General features: G+C 38.1%; 1 pseudogene across 1 annotated transcript; it reads right to left on the bottom strand.

Annotated features, from left to right (window-relative positions):
* Positions 1 to 9,996: 9,996 nt before the first annotated feature.
* Positions 9,997 to 13,454, bottom strand: LOC311625704 (large ribosomal subunit protein eL18-like; annotated as a pseudogene). Its single transcript has 2 exons — positions 13,386 to 13,454; positions 9,997 to 10,576 (listed from the first exon to the last, which is right to left on the bottom strand). The product of its transcript is annotated as a large ribosomal subunit protein eL18-like (transcript).
* Between the last annotated feature and the right edge of the window lie 3,640 nt (positions 13,455 to 17,094).

Genomic DNA, 17,094 nt, shown 5'->3' with positions numbered 1-17,094 from the left:
GTGTGTGTGTATGAATGTGTGAGAATCATTGAGCTGTTGGTATAATAATACTATGTAAAAAAGCACACTGAAACTGGTGGCTTAAAGTAACATGCACTTGTTATTACACAGAACTCTAGATTATCTGACAAGATCTGCTTATCTTGACTGGACTCATGTTTGTGCAGTTAGCTGTGGATTAATGGTAGGGCTGGGATAGGAAATGCTTCAGTTGGGATGTAAGGAGATGCAGCTCTTTCCAACAGCTCTCAACCTCTAAAGGAGGAGCTCAGATTGTTCTCACGGTTCTGAGAGCAGAGGTGCAAGAATGCGGATCCTAGGATAAGCAAGGGGAAATAAATGTTCACATATTTTCCAAGCCTCTGTCTGGTATCGTATGTGCTAATAGTCTATTGGCCAAAGCAAGTCACATGCCCAAGGTCAGAGTCAAGGGCTGGAATGCAACACCCCTCACACAATGAGAGAAGAAGAATTAGGACCATCAGTGCAATCAGTGTATCACAAGTGTATGCATATGAGAAAATATAATTTAAAATTATATTTGAGATATATTTGCGAAGAAAACTGTGGCACTATAACAATATGAAGGGAATAGTGCATGGTCATTTTCTTGATTTTTTTATTCTACAAACTCATGAGTCACCTTTAAAATGAGAAATGGGCATGACTTATATAATAAACTTATAAGAGCATTTTATTTTTATAACTAGATGCCCAGTGCATGAAATTCATGGATGGGGTGGGGTGGGGGGTGTCCCTTAGCCTGTCCTGCACCCTCTCCAATCTGGGATTCCTTGGGGATGTCCGACTGTCCAACATCCTTCTCACAATCCAGAACCACTGGTTCCTAAACCACTCGTCTGCCTGCCTGCCTGATTGCCCCTAACTGCTTCTGTCTACCAACCTGATGGCCCCCTAACTGCTCCCTTGCCAAAGCCTTAACTGACACCTAACTGCTCCCCTGCTGGCCTGATTGTGCCCAACTGCCCTCCCCTGCCATCCTGATTGCCCACAACTGCCCTTCCTTGCTGTGACCTGCCTCCTCTGCATGAGGTGGCAGAGACCCCAGGACTGACCTCCTCCATGCTGCACAGAGCTGTGTGACCCCCAGGCCTCATGGTGTGGATTGATCGCTGGGCTCCACCTCTGCTGTGTGTGCAGTCATCTTGTGACAGCCATCTTGTGATGGCCATCTTGTGACAATGTGAGGGCATGACACCACCTGGGCTATTATCAATATAGATTTTTTTTTTAGTTATAAAATTCTTTCTTTTAAAAATGCTGCATTTAAAAAAATATAATATCCATTTTCACTATGTTGGGATCTGCAGAAGAATTATTAATATGGCGGCATTATGGACCTGGCTGGTGTTTCTTAGTGGTTAGATAGTCATCCAGCTTATAGAAGGGTCTTGAGTTTGATTCCCATTCAAGGGAAGTACCTGTGCTGCAGGTTCCATCTCTTCCCTGGTTAGGGTGCATGCAGGAGGCAATCAGTTGGTATGTTTCTCTCACATTAATATCTCTCTCTCTCTCTCTCCCTCTCTCTCTCTCTCTCTCTCTCGCTCTCTCTCTCTCTCTCTCTCTCTCTCTCTCTCTCTCTCTCTTCCCCCTCCCTCCCTTATACTCTCTCTAAAAAAAAAAAAAACAGAAAAAAAAATATCCTTGGGTGAGGATTAAAAAAATATATGGTAAAAGCATTATAAAAAATAATGTACATAATCTCATGACTTAATATTGAGGGACAAGTTTTCTGTATAAGAAAGGTAAACAAAGCAATGTGGTACTACATGGGAAATCCAATAGGTATTCCTCTTTACTGGAGGTTGGATGGTCTCTTCATTAAACTCTACCCTCTCCCTAATCTTCATTCCTTTGCTTCTTTGTCCCATAGTTTCTAGACCCATTATTTAGCCAATTTCTGCAGACTTTTACCCTAACACACTTCTAACATCCTTGCTCAACAATGAGAACCCTGAAAGCTTTGTCACATTTTCATTTCAAACTCACATCTTCTACTGTCTCTTTGGAGCTTCTTGCTAAATTTCCCATCTTCTCATTCTGTGCTTCTTCATTTTAACATTCAACTTAAAACATTGGCTTTCTTATACACAGTGACATTATTAAGAGAAAGTAAGGATCATATAAACTCTCTCACATTTGGTATTGGGGAAGGTCAGGCCAAATTTTAAAATGGTGTTTTTTCCTTTACTATAGGTTACTTTATTTTATTTTTATCATTCTCTATGCTATTTTGTAACCATGCTCCCGTAAATATGTCCTGCTGGACTTCACACTATAGTGTTAGTGACTGGAAAGTTTCCAGGGTGAATTTTCAGTTAATTAAAAAAACAGTGAGGAAGGGCAATGGGTTAATACCAAATGGTGGAATATTAAATTATTTGGAGCCCATGAATGATTTTTTTCCTTATGAATAACAATAACTATAATTTATTTAATATTATTTATGTTCCAGGCACTATACTACATTGTCTCATTTAATTTTTACACGATTATTTAGGTTTTATCTGTATGTAACACATACAGACGGTAGGCTGAGGTCAAAATAACTACCTATGGTCACAGTGCTAATAAGGGGCAGAATTTTGGACTTTAGAGATTGTAAGACTATTTTCAAAAGTTTTCCCTTTGAGGAGGGCCTCTCCTGTAGCCCTCAAGAGCACATTGAACAAACTGAGTATTGGACTGAGAAAAAAAATGCTATGCCTGATCTTTTGCATCAGAATTTGTTGTTGTTATTGCTTTGTTTTGTCCTTAAGTCTGATTCTCACCCTTTATATAAGCTTGGATGCTTCACCATTTCACTCTTTTCCTGTGCTGGCTGCTCTTGCCCTTAGATTCATGCTCTTCTTTGCCCTTTGTGACTTTCTCTTTCTTCTCGCTTTTGCCTTCTGTTTTCCTTCTGTTTCTATCTTTGTCTCCTCACGTATCTCTACTCTAGAGAATTTTTGTTTGCATTTATATCATCGTACCACAAAGTAATCCCTTCATATTTATATCTAGACCTAAATATTTTAAAAATCAATTATGGTTTTGATGCATCGGACAGTCATGATTTGAAAGAATCTAGTGGATTCAAAAGAGTAAAGAATAATTTTGTAATATGAGAAACCACCACTTAGTTTTGGGGGTCTTAAAATGTTAAGATTTCCTTTGGTCCTACTTGATGTAAATAAAAAATGGCCTTTAAATGCTTCTTGGTTAATAGTAATGGTTATATGGTTCAACGTGCCTCAGATTAAATTCATCTCCCCCACCACACCCCCCAAACATCCTTCCCTCATCTGATAGGGATGGCATCACTAGCTTCATATTTGCCTAGATTAAAAACATTAGTCATTGTCACTCTCCCTGTCCCTCTCTTTCACATCTAAGGCTCTCCTGAAATTTTCTCTTCCTTTCTTTTCTCCCTTCCATTACTGCTGTCCTTTCTTGGTTCAACTTTGGAGTTTCTTTAGCTATTATTATTGTCTTCTAAATGGCCTCCCTGTCTCAATTGCTTATGTGTTTTTCCCTCCCAAATACCCTCCATAGTTATGCTTTTAAAAATGCCTGACTGAAACATATTATGCTCTTGCATAAATACTTCTAATAGATCGCCATTGCCTACAGAAAAATTAAAGTTTAAACTTGGGGGTGACTTACCAGCCTCTTTCTTCTAACTATGATCTACCTTTCTAGTCTCAACTTCCTTATTATCCCTCATACACCATATGCTTTGACCCACATTTACTTTTTCTTCAATCTCAATAAGCATGTTTACTGCACATACTCTCCCTTCAACACCCAGTTAGCTACCTGTCATACCCCAGGATACCCATAAGCACAAAGAAAGGTAGAGAACTAATGAGATCAGAAGTGAAAAGCTACTTCCACCATGGCTACCACCTCAAGTTCTGCTTTAGATCACAGTTATATTCTCTCTAGAACCTTTTCTCCCAACCTTGTGGCTGGGTTCTTCCCTCCACATCAGTACTCCTGCATATCTCTATTCACCAGGATTGAGCCCACATTCTCTAAGCTTGCAAATGAAATTTGTTTTAATAAGATGCTTAAATCAGTTTCCTCTGAGTTGAGTGTTCTTTGTTAAAAGTTATCCTTCACTTACACCTTTAGGGCTAACTTTTATCGCATCTCCTTCCGCTATCCTTGCTCAAAAGTAGGGCCCTATCTATGGCAAAGTAATTGCAAGAACAGAATAGAGCACTGAAGTTTCTCCCTGCTTTCGTCCCCAGAAACCTTTCTGACTAGGTAATTGCAGTAGAACTTGCTGAATGATACACATGACATTGTGTGTAAGACCCCATTGCAACAATAGCACTTCAGATGCTTGTCAAACCGTGGCATGTGCTTCTTATCTCTTTTCATGGACTTAAGCTTTTGTATATATCTTGGTAATTTGAATGAAAATTTATTTAGGAATACTTATAAATCCTGACTGTCAGATTTTTTCTTATTTGTGGACATTATATACAATTCAAAGAGCCCTTGTTATTACTACCTTCAAAAGAAAACAAGTATCTTACCTTTTTTTAAAAGTGAGAGCATGCTATTTTCAGTCACAAGGAAAAATGCAAAAGTCTGCTAGTGAATATTCTAGTTTAAGCTTTGCTTTCAATCTTTGAAGATTTTGTTCACTGTTAAGGTAGTTATTTCTTTCTTACTTTGTAGCTACAAAGCCCTTTTCATATCATTCTTTAATGGCACTTTTTATGTTTTATTATAATTGTTTACTCTTTTGAATTTAAATAGTAACTCAAACTCAGAATTGCTCTTTCATAAGACAGATGCACTTTTAATTCTCTATTCTCCTTTCTTCATCCTTACCTTTTTAATCTAAACTTAAGTAGATATGTATTTTTTCTTATTAAAATTATGGTAAGGCTGCATAGTATCTATTCAAGATTTTAGAGACCCAGTCTAGATGGTGATATAAGTAAACATGGTATTCATATTCTCCTGCAGCCACATAAGAAATAAAACTGAATTGCAGAACAACCGTCATTCAGAACCACCTAAAATCTAACTAAATAGAAATTCTACAACTAAGGATATGAAGAAGAAGAAGAAGAAGCCACATTGAGACTGGTAGGAAGGGTGGAGGCACAGAATAAACTGGTCCCAGACCCACATATGGGAGATAAAAATTGGGAGAGATATCTTAGCTTCAGAGGTTCCCCCCCTTGAGGAGTGAGGGACCCAAGTCTCACACCAGGCCCCTCAGCCAGGGTTCCAGTGCCAGAAAGAGAAATCCTCATAACTTCTGGCTGTAATAACTAGTCCCCACTGTTGAGTGGCTGAGTGAGATGGAGGGCTGGTAGAGTCCCAGGTGTTCCTCTTAAAGGGCCCACACATGGACTTATTCAGACTCACTCCCTCTGAGCTCCAGTGCCAGGGAAGCAGTTCAAAAGACACTGGGTACATAAAGGAAGGAGCTGAACTTTCTGGCATCAGAAAGAGAGAGAGAGAGAGAGAGAGAGAGAGAGAGAGAGAGAGAGAGAGAGAGAGAGCGCACGCTTGAGGGGAACTTTCTCTCAGATAGACATCTCAGAGAAGATATTGTTCTTTTCCTGAACCCTATGGCTACAGAACTGGCAGGCAGGCATCATATCTGAGTCTCCATTAACCTCGCTAACACTCTTTTCCCTGCTCTGGTGACTCCCTTAGACCCTACCCGATCCAACTTGCAGGCCTACCCAAGCTGTTTCCAGTGGCTTTCCCATACAATTTGCCTGTCTAGGCTCAGGCTTCAGACTTTCCTAAAATTTTCAAATAAGCAATATCTGGTCTCAGTGTGCAGCATACCTCTAGCTAAGTGGCCCTAAGCTTGGCACTAGTGGCAGCTGGCCTTGGCTCACCATTTGGCCTCTCCTGGACACCTCAAGTCCAGCACAAGTAGCAACAATCCTCAGATCGCGTTGTAGCTCATGCCAGTAGTGCCAGGTAGAACACAGGCTGCAGCTGATGTTTGCCTGCACATCTGGGAAGCCCCAGAGCCAGTGCACCAGGTGGACAGCATCAGACCATGTCGAACACCACCCAACCACCTCCAACTTTCCAAATGAATAGTGTAGAAAAAGATTGTTCAAGGTATTTTAAAATTGCTTTAGATATACAAAGTTTTCTTAAGTTTCTGAGCATTTTTATAGTACATTTTTCATAGGATACTGTTAACACAATTATTTTATTGATTAAATTCAAGTTACCTAAGAAAAATTTTAAATATCTTAATTTCAGACCTTAATATTTTATAAATATTAAAAACTAGTTCGTTTGAAAATGCTTTGAATTCCACTTATTCCGACTAAGAGTGGCTGTATTCCCTTTGTTTAACTTAGCTCTCCCTCAGCCCCAGGACTAAGTAGGAAGCTTTGTCAAAACAGTGGTTGAAATGTAAGGAAACCAAGTATAATTTGGGGGAAAGATTGCATTCAAATTTTATTTCCAAAACTAATACGAAAATAATTGTAAAGTCTAGGGAAATTCTTGATGTAATGTGTCCCATATTCTTTGAGATATATTCAGTTTTCTTAACTAGGTAGTGAGTATTCTACATTCCCAATAAATGGGCAGATGTTTCCTAGGGTCATCCTCCGCCCCCCCCAATAACTTTTATTCTGTGGATTCACTGTGACTAAAGAGTACAAAGCTTTAATTTCTATCTCTGAACCCACCTCCATGGAAAGGACATTGAAAACGATGTATTATATGTATTATATTCCTTTAAAGTCATTTGAGTCTTTTGAAACTATCTCAATCGGCTTAAAGCCGAGAATAATAGTATACATTTGAAGAAGATTGCTGTATCAATAAAATATATCATTATCATCTTATTTATAAATAACCCTCTTTACTAAAATCTAATTCAGAATTGCTAGAAATAAAAGAGAATTCAGGTAAGATAAGATTCATTTTAGCTAAGTTAGGTGCAGTTTTTAATAGCTTAGTTCTAGGCACACAGATAAGCAATTGTTTCCAATATTTTTATAAGAAAGTTTATTTATATCTAGTTTTTTACAATGTTCTTAAAGGCTGATATGCTTCCCTAGAAAACTAATAAAAAGAAACTAATGAGATTCTAGTTTTAAATATACATTTGATTTTTATTAGGTCATTCTGTAACATGTTTGCTTATTTTACATGTTTTAGTACTTATTTTCTCCTTTAATACTGAAATGCAATTGTTATATGAAAATGTTTAAATGGCTCACAATATTTCTCTTTTCTCCTTAATACAAGCAAATGATGCCTATAACTTACAAAAACATTTATAATTAAAATATCTCCAAGAACAAAATAAAACACCCTATTAGACTTTATGAAAACATAAAGTGAAGCAATAAAGCTCAAGGATTGGGTCTGGATAAATGCCCATAAGCCATGGCAATTAATTATGGTTTAAATGCTACGTCGCTGATAGAACACATACTTCATTCTAATCTTAATTTATTTTACTTTTATTTAATTCTTTTATTTTTCAGCTAGAGGCTCACTGCATGAAGATTTGTGCTAGAATGGGCCTTCTTTCCCCTGGCTGCTGACACTGCCTTTACTCTGGCCCAGAGCCTCCTTTCCACCTTCCCACGCTGCCCCAGGCCTGGAGCAGCTGGGGTGGTGCAGAACTCCTGCGTCATCACCATGACAATGCAAGTGTCCTGCCCCATCCCCGGCCACTTGGTGCCTATGTATGCAAATTAGCCCTCCATCTTTATTAGGTTAATTTGCATACTCCTGATTGGCTGGTGGGTATCTCTAAGGTATGGTCAATTCGCATCTTACTCTTTTATTAGTGTAGATTACAGTTGCCATTCAATGTTATATTAGTTTTAAGTGTACAGCTTAGTGGGTAGACATAAGTATCGTTTACAAAGTGACCCCCTCAATAAGTTTAATATCCACCTGGCACCATACATATTACCTTCTTTTCATAATCAACACCCTTATCATGATTAGGATCTATGAGAATGCAAAGCTTTGGGTTATATCTGAAAAACTATATCAAATAGCTTGCCTGGGCAAATTTCTACATTCATTTTTGTTCACGTAGTCTATTCCCCACATAGCAAATAGAATGAGCTTTGAAAAATATAAATCAGTCAAAATCCCTTCCCTGCTCAAAATTCTTCCAAGAGATTGCAGTTAGAATGTAATGAAAACTCCTTGCCATGGCCTATACATCACATTCATTCCAAGTCCTTCCCATGCCCAGATATTTTTCCCAACCACACCCGATTTACTCTTCTACAGCCATTCTGACCTGGCTCTACTGCCAAACAGGCCAGATATCTGCCAGTTCCTGGCCCCTTACACTTGCTGATGTACCTGCTTTCAGATCTACCAGTAGCTCACTCTTCTTCATTTAAGTATCTGCTCCAATATTTCTCAAGTTGGAGGGTTTAACCTCACCATCCCATTGAAAATAGCCCTTGTTGCCAAAATTGGTTTGGCTCAGTGGATAGAGCGTCAGCCTGCAGACTGAGGGGTCCCAGGTTTGATTCCAGTCAAGGGCATGTACATTGGTTGTGGGCACATCCCCAGTGGGAGTGTGCAAGAGGCAGCCGGTCGATGTTTCTCTCTCATCTATGTTTCTAGCTCTCTATCCCTCTCCCTTCCTCTCTGTAAAAAGTCAATAAAATCTATTTTTTTTAAATAGCCCTTGCATTTCTATCATACCTTTCTCCTTCACCTCATTTATTTATCTTCATAACATTATTTACTGCTGGAAACTATAATAATATTTATTTGTTTGCTTGCTTATTATTAGCTGTTTTCACTAGAATGTAAGGATCTGAGGGCAAGGCCAGGTAACTACTGTATGACCAGAGCCTAGAACAGTGTATGGCAGAGAGGACATTCGTAAAGTATCAGATGAATGAATAAATCCTTCAATTTGAAAGAAAGTGAGCCATGTTTTAGTCTCCTGAACCTTAAGTTGATATTTTGAACCCTATTTCTTATCACTTTTTAGAATGCCCTCTCTCCAAAATTATATTTTTAATGTGGTCTTTTAAAATCTCCCCTTTCGCCGAAACCGGTTTGGCTCAGTGGTAGAGCGTTGGTCTGCGGACTGAAAGGTCCCAGGTTCGATTCGATCAGGGGCATGTACGTTGGTTGCGGGCACATTCCGGTAGAGGGGGTAGAGGGTGTGCAAGAGGTGGCTGGTCAATGTTCCTCTCTCATCGACGTTTCTAGCTCTCTATCTCTCTGTAAAAAAATCAATAAAATATATTAAAATAAATAAGTAAATAAAAAATAAAATCTCCCCTTCCTTATGAAAAACTTCTTTTTTATTATCAGTTTCAATTAGAATCCTATTTCCAGACTTTGCTTTCTAAATTATATTTTTCTAAAACTTTTGTTTTCTCAACTTTAAAGTAGAGATAGTACTAATAATTACCTCAGTATTATGTTAAAATTTGTTGTGGATATTTTTTTATATTACATTATTAAACCACTTAATAGCATTTAGTATATTATATCCTTGAAATATTTTATTCCCTTAGCTTTGACTATAAGTGACTCCTCTTCTGATTTCCTTTCTATTTATTCAGTCCCAGCCTCTCTATTTCTGTTCAAATTCTAATACTGTATGTCCTAAAACTAAATTAGACCCTCTCCTGTTTTTTTTTTCTCTTTTCCCTTCCTCATCTCTTCGTTTCCATTCCACTTCCCTTTTCCTCTTCTTTCTAATATATAATCTAACCATTTTCATTCTTTAAATAAGTTCTATTACCCAGTATACTCCAAATGTTTATCTCCTGCTTTGACTTCATATTAATCAATGTATGTGTCATTTTACTTGTTCCTAATTAGATGTATATCTTGCTTTACTTGCTCAAAACCATTGTGTTGATTCTCCCCCTTCACACATCCCCCACCTCATTCATTTCCAGCTATTTTCTTTCTTCCTTCCCTCCTCCTTCCTTCCCTCCTCCCTCCTCCAAAATATTTTTAATAACAGGGTAGGATTTAGGTTTAGTTTTTGTAGCCGTGGCCGGCTTGGCCGCCTCTTGTGCACTCGAACTTCTGGCCCTTGGATTGCTTGTAGGGTTTGGTGTGGCTGTGGGGGTTCCTAGGGCCTTGCTGAAATGGTTTTATACCTCACGGCCCTTGCAAGGATGAGAAAGCTAGATGGGGCCACAGCCCTTGGGAGAGTCCAAGGTCAGCTGGTCGAAGGTGAGAACCTTGCCCCGGCCTTAAGGATGCGCTGCCAAGTGCAGCTGCTCACATGAAGTACACACACCTTCAGTTTGGGCACCTCCAGGATGTGCTCATCATCAGTTATAGTCCCTACAACCACAGCAGTTTTGCCCTCCTGGCCAAAAAGCTTCATCTAGCCAATCATCCCTGAAAGGGGCAGAGGCAGCCGGTTGGTGCAACTCAGAACAACCTCCTCAGCACCACTTGATTGAAGGTAGAGCTGGTCCCTCCGGCCAGAATCCTGTGTAGCTTGACCAGCAGCCTTAGGTGGGTGTCCTGGCTCTTGGGCTCCTTGCGGTGAACCTTCTTTGTTGTGGCGGATGTCTACTCCCCTGATGGCGCCTTCTGCCTCCCTCTGTTTTTATTAATAAATGATACCATTATGCTTTCAGTTGCTCAAACTAAAAATCCAGATTTTACTCTTGATATATGCCTGCTTTTCATTACCCACACCCAACTGACCAGTAAAATTTGTATGTAATACCCATATTATATCTTTAATCACCCATGCACTTTTCTTTATCTCTTCCCACACCACTGGGGAGAGTGCCTTCCATTTAGCCTTTCTACAGTCATTCTTGAACCACCCTCCAAATCTTTCCTTCCACTTGTGCAGCCAGAGCATATACTTCTAATCATGCTACTCTCTTGTTTAACAAAATTTCAGTGGTTTCCCATTGCAAGTTCAATAATACAAACTTCCTTACCATGGGCCACTAAGTCCTCCATGGCGTGGCCTTCCTTCCTTTTCCTAACCTGTGTCTTTCCCATCTCCTCCTAGCTTATCATGTAGCAGTCTCTGTCATTTCTTTTCTTGTCTCAGACAAACCAGAATAATTCTTGCCTTAGGATATATTTTTTATGTATTCTTCCCTTTGTCTGATGCAGTTATTTTTCCAGACCTTCATTTGTATGGGTCTTTTTTGATCCATATTTTAGCCTAAATGTTATCTTTTTAAAGAGGCCTTTCCACTTGCTCTGAACCCCCTGCCTCCACATTCTTCTATTATGTTTTCTAACTTATTTCTTTTAATACATTTGCACAATTTGAATTTTTCCTATTTATTACTGATTACCTTCTTCACTGACCATATTTTTTACAACTCTCAAATTCATAAGTGTTGTGTCCCTGATACTTAGAACATTGGCTAGGCCAGTGATTGGCAAACTAGTCAACAGAGCCAATATCAACAGTACAACGATTGAAATTTCTTATGAGAGCCAAATTTTTTAAACTTAAACTTCTTCTAATGCCACTTCTTCAAAATACCCAGGCCATGGTATTTTGTGGAAGAGCCAAACTCAAGGGGCCAAAGAGCCGCATGTGGCTCATGAGCCACAGTTTGCCAACCATGGGGCTAGGCCATTCAACTAATGTTTGTTGAATGAATAGATGAACAACGTTACATAATACATTTACCATACTTGTATTGTGTTGGCCATATGGAAAGTGACCAATAAATGCTAAACCTTGTTACTAAAAGTGCTGATTCCCTTTTACCTTAGACTTCAATGTTGAATCCTGGTTGGAGGCAGAGGAGAAGGAGAAAGAAAGAGAGAGAGAGGAGGTGGGGGGTGAGAGAAAGAGATTGTTTCAATTCAAACAGTTAATTTGACTTCCTCTCCCTTTGAATTAAGAGAGAGATGCTACTGGGACATTCTATAGTCCTTAGTCTAAAATGTGGGTTGAGCCCTAGCCAGTTTGGCGCAGTGGACAAAGTGTGGGCCTGTGGATCAGAGTCCTGGGTTCAATTCTGGTCCAAGGGAACTACCTCAGTTGCAGGTTCCTCCTCAGCCTGGAGTACATACAGAAGACAACCAATTGATGTGTTTCTCACATTGATGTTTCTCTCTATCTTTACTTCTCCCACTTTCTCTAAAAGATCAATGGAAAAATATCCTTAGCTGAGGATTAACAAAATAAAATAACAAAATAAAGTAAATAAAAATTTAAAAAGTGGGTAGAGGGACAAGTGGTCATGCTTTGACTTATTCAGTTTTTGTTGAGTACCTGTTATAGTTTCATGTCTACTTTAGCTCCATAAAAAGTAAAAATAATTTAACTTATCCCAACCTACCAAGGTCATATTGAAGTGACACAATATATCCTGGACTTCATAACAGTAGATGAATAGTGCAGAATAATGCAGATAATAAGTGAAGGGAGGGAGATTTTTGTTTTCCAGTAATAGCATTTGGCATGAGCCTTGAACAGTGGATAAAGGGATAAGGTTCCTCTGATGACCCTTCCAGATCCCTCAATGGGTCTTTTGTGAGAACCTGCTCTCAAATATGTTCTTTTTCTTTCCTGTACTCCCCACTTTCTCAGACAGCCATCCAAGTGAGAAATCACATGTCTATCGCCCAGACAGTGACCAGACTGATTGACTGTACTAGTATGTACATTCAGTAATTCCCTTCCTTTGTGTTACTGTTGTTATGTGGTTACTGCCTCTTTTCCTGGCACTTGCTCATCTAGTCCACTTTACTGTCAAGGCAGTTTTTCTAAAAGATACTTGATATGAAATTCTTTGACAACCATTAATTGCATTTTGTTTGTGTGTATGTATGTAGCAGTTAGATACTGGGGTTGTTTTCTTTTTACTATGTCTTTTTATACTTTCTTTTCCACTTATCTCTTTCTGTGAAACCTTTGTCTTTCACACCTGCATTTTCCATATTTAGCATAGTCCGTGGTGCACAACAGGCCTCCTCCTTAGGCAAACCTTCACCCCATACTTTAACCAATACTGCTTGCCATCCCAATCTCTCCCTCACATTTTGTGATCTTCGTAGACCTTAGCATCTTGGGAACTAACTTTTATTAAGGTTTCATTAAATGAGCCAGACTTTGTGAGGTACAATTATGAGACAGTATTCATTTTCTCCCTCTGAGATTGTTAAACACTATAAGCTTTTTATATCCCGTCTCAGATAGATTCCTTAGGCAAATCTCATAGCTTTTCACATCTCACTTAGGTATTTGAACATCCTCATTTTTAGTCATCAAAAATCCAGTTAAATCTTAACTTAAATTTCAACTGCTCATTCAATTTAAAAAATTCTTCTAATTTCCTTAGTTTAGACCTGAGATTTTTCTCAGAAATGTGGACTTTGGGGGTTGGATTAGGATGAAATTCTGTTTGTTTTCCATCTCTCCTTACTTTGCTCTTACACTTTCCTTCCCTTCTTAGCATACTCGTTGACCCTGTTAGAGCTGCAGCTGGGACCATTGTCACTTTCTCTTTTTGTCATATCTACTTTGTCTTGATAGGTGTGCTAAACAAAGCTCTTTCTCTGACATATATGTTCTATACTGGTTCCTAGAATTACCCCAGAGAGCTAAGCATTAGTTGCCACATTCGTAGCTAGCTGGCCCATACTTGGGTGACTGCCTTCTTTTTCTGTCATTTTTTTCACTTCTCTACCACTACTTTCCACCCTTTGAAAATAAACTACTACTCAAATTTTAGTCTCAGGATCTTCCTCAGGGCAAACATTAATTATCCTTTCCTGTAAAAAGGCAAATAGTAAGTATTTTACACTTCATAGACCATGTAATCTCTGTCTCAATCACTCAACTCTGCCACTGTAAACCCAGAGCAGCCATAGATAATACATAAATAAGTGAGTGTGCCTGTGTTACAAATTGTCTGATAAGTGATGCCACTCACTATAATGGTGAATTTGTCCTTTTCGACCTGTATGTCTATTCATTTTTGCTTTATTTATGTTATTTCATTGGACCAATAGAAGTTTAGAGCAGTAATACTATGAAACTCTTGTCATAACGTAGTGTCCCTATTAATGATACTTTCTGTCTTAAAAACCTGTGTCCCTATTAATGATACTTTCTGTCTTAAAAACCTGTGTCAACTGGTAATTTACATAATGAGCCCATCATTATTGTGCCTAGCATTGGTCAGATATATACAATATATCTATCCTTTTACCTTCAGCTATTCTATATCTCTATGTTTCGTGTATGTGTTACGGACTAAATGTATGTGTTCTCCTTAAATTCAAATGTTGAAGCTCTAACCCTCACTGCAGTGTTATTTGGAGATGAGCCTTTGGGAGATAATTAGGTTTAAATGAGGTCATGAGGATAGGCCCTTATGGAATTAGTGTTTTTATAAGAAGAGGAAGAGAGATTGACTAGCATGTACTTTCTCTCCCCCCCATTGAGGATATAGCGAAAGGATGGCCATCTGCAAACCAGGAACGATACCTTTCACCAGGGACCAAATCTGAAAATCTGGCAGCATCTTGATCTTAGACCTAGTCTCCAGAATTGTGATATATAAATGTCTGCTTTTAAAGCACCCAGTCTATGTTTTTCTGTTATAGCAGCCTGAGCTGACTAAGACAGTATGCTTCTTGTGCACTTAATACAACTGAATTTTAGTTGCTTCTTGTGCACTTAATACAACTGACTAAGACAGTATGCTTCTTGTGCACTTAATACAACTGAATTTTTTAAAATGTTAGAAATTCTCTGTATTTTACTTGGCAAAAGTATTTTACATTTATTTTTATTGCTTACATATTTAAAATGTTTATATTATCTTCCTTTGTGATTTCCATTTTATTCCACTTCTTTATGTTTTGTTTTTCTCCCTTCTTGTTTTCTAACTCTTGTAGTAGTCTTTTTTTTCTTATTTATTCCATTTTTCTTTTTCCTTTCTTAAGTATACATATTTATCTTTCTAAATATTTATTCTTGAAATATTGAGTCTAAGTATTACATAGAAATCTCTTTCCTAATGGAAATAGAATATAGACTCTAATTATCCACTCCTGACTTGTGTGGTATTAAAGTCACTATTTATTCTGTCTTTTTCTAATTTCACAAATTAGATATTTTTTCTGTTTATTTCTTAATTCAGGCAGTGTTTATTGATAATTAGCTACATGCTTAACAGTTATTTTGCTCATTATTTCTTCTTGTATCTTCTTGCTATCATTTTCTTCCTGGCAGGTGTTTTATTATAGATCTTTGATAGTAGAAAGTCTCTGATTTTTGCTATTTTATTCCAAAAAGTAATTTTGCAGGTTCATAGTTATAGGTTAACTTTTTCAGTTAAAATTTCCATGATATCATTCCTCTGACTTCTGATCCTGAGTAGGTAATTTAATCTGAGTCTTAATTTCTGTTCTATGAACAGAAAATAATCCAAATGTATCTGTGGGTTGTTCACTCTGGGTCATTGGACAAAGAGCTTGCTGAGATCCAGTTCTTCCTTCTGTCAATGGGAGCAGCTATTCCTAGGACTGGGTCTATTTCTCTGAAAGGAGGCTGGGCTATCTCATGTACCTCAAGGTTTCTAGAGTCTAGGAGCTGGCTTTCTAGACAACGTCTGTAAATTGCTGGCACCTCAAACCAGACTATCCCCAAAACACAGTCCTGTTATTTCTCCCTGACACAACTGCCGTATCCTACATACCCTGATCCAGGTAAAGTATATGGAATCACACTGAGAGTTCAGTACAGTAGAACACAAAAAGAACTTAGTTGTGGGGTGATATTTTTGTTATGAAAAATATGAAAGACCTTTTATATTTATTGATTCCTCTTTAAAATGTTTCACCTTTAAAAACATATGGTAGTTTTATCTAAGGTGGCTCCCCGCCCCCCATATATTCATATGTTGCCTAGAAACAGTCACTGGCTTCTTAGAGCAAAAAATAAAATCAACAATAGTTTCTAAACAACATAGTCTTTCCTAACACTTGGGTGAAAAAACTTGCCTAAAAATTAATCCCTTCTCTGCTATTAATTATGAAGTGCTTTAACAAACATAAAATGTGTAATGACTGTTTATTGTTTGGCATTTGAGAAAATGTTAGCATCACAGAAGCAGAAGGAATTAATTAGCAATTGATCATGACAGCATGTCATCCTATACAATTTATACAACACCTGCCTTGATTAGTTTTGAATACACGAAGGAGAACAAGCATAAGAAACTGGCATTTGACAAACAAGCAACCTAATTAGAAGGCTATCAGGGACAGCAAATGGCACAGAAACAAATCCGAAAAATTACCACTTGCTAAAGTAGGCAGATTACTACTACAAAGGAAAAATATTATCTTTCAAACATGTATTCTTGGTACAGCTTTTGGTAGAGGGCTCAGTTCAGCAAATTCACTTGCTCAGGGATACATATGGAGACCAGATGCCACTGCATATAGGGTATTGGAGATGCATGACAGAATATTAAGCAATAAACTGAAAGAATGACATTATAGAAATGCCAAGGTTGTTCAAGAAAACGTTCACACTTTTGATGGGCCCTAAGTTGCCTTTAAAAAGTGTAAAAAAGAGATAAATAGGAAGTAGTAGATAGTGACTGCAGATCAGAATCATTATGCATTTTTTTAGTAGATGTTTTCTGATGTGTGTGTGTGTGTGTCGGTGTGGGGGGGAGGGAGAGGTGGCAGAGAAAGTCATTTTCTCATCAGGGATTTCAAAGCTTCCAAGATATTTTAATTTTTCCAGTTGGTAAAGATCTTAATTCTGATTCTGTGCCCGAGGGCTTCTAAAGAATTTCTGGTAAAGCAGTGGAAACTTTGTTTATGTTATGTACTAGACTAGGTGAAGGCAAAACTAGTTGCTCAATATATCTTTCTAATTTCAGAAGTTTGCATTCTGTTTAGTTTCTTGGACAATTTCTTATTTTGAGCAGTGTTCCAAGCTCAGTGTTCATCCATATTCAGTCTCTCAAAACATCTCTTTCACCAGGCAGGGGAAGTTTTCTGTCATTATTTCTTCAAATAGGTTTTCAATATCTTGTTCTCTCTTTTTCGGGCACCCCCATAATTTGGATGTTGGTACACCTGAAGTTCTCCCAGAAGCTCCTTACACTA

This window comes from Pipistrellus hanaki (assembly GCF_964339955.1).
Source record: "Pipistrellus hanaki genome assembly, chromosome: 7".
Classification (NCBI taxonomy): domain Eukaryota; kingdom Metazoa; phylum Chordata; class Mammalia; order Chiroptera; family Vespertilionidae; genus Pipistrellus; species Pipistrellus hanaki.
Note: the sequence above shows the minus strand (reverse complement) of the source record. Positions and strands in the feature narration are given on the sequence as shown.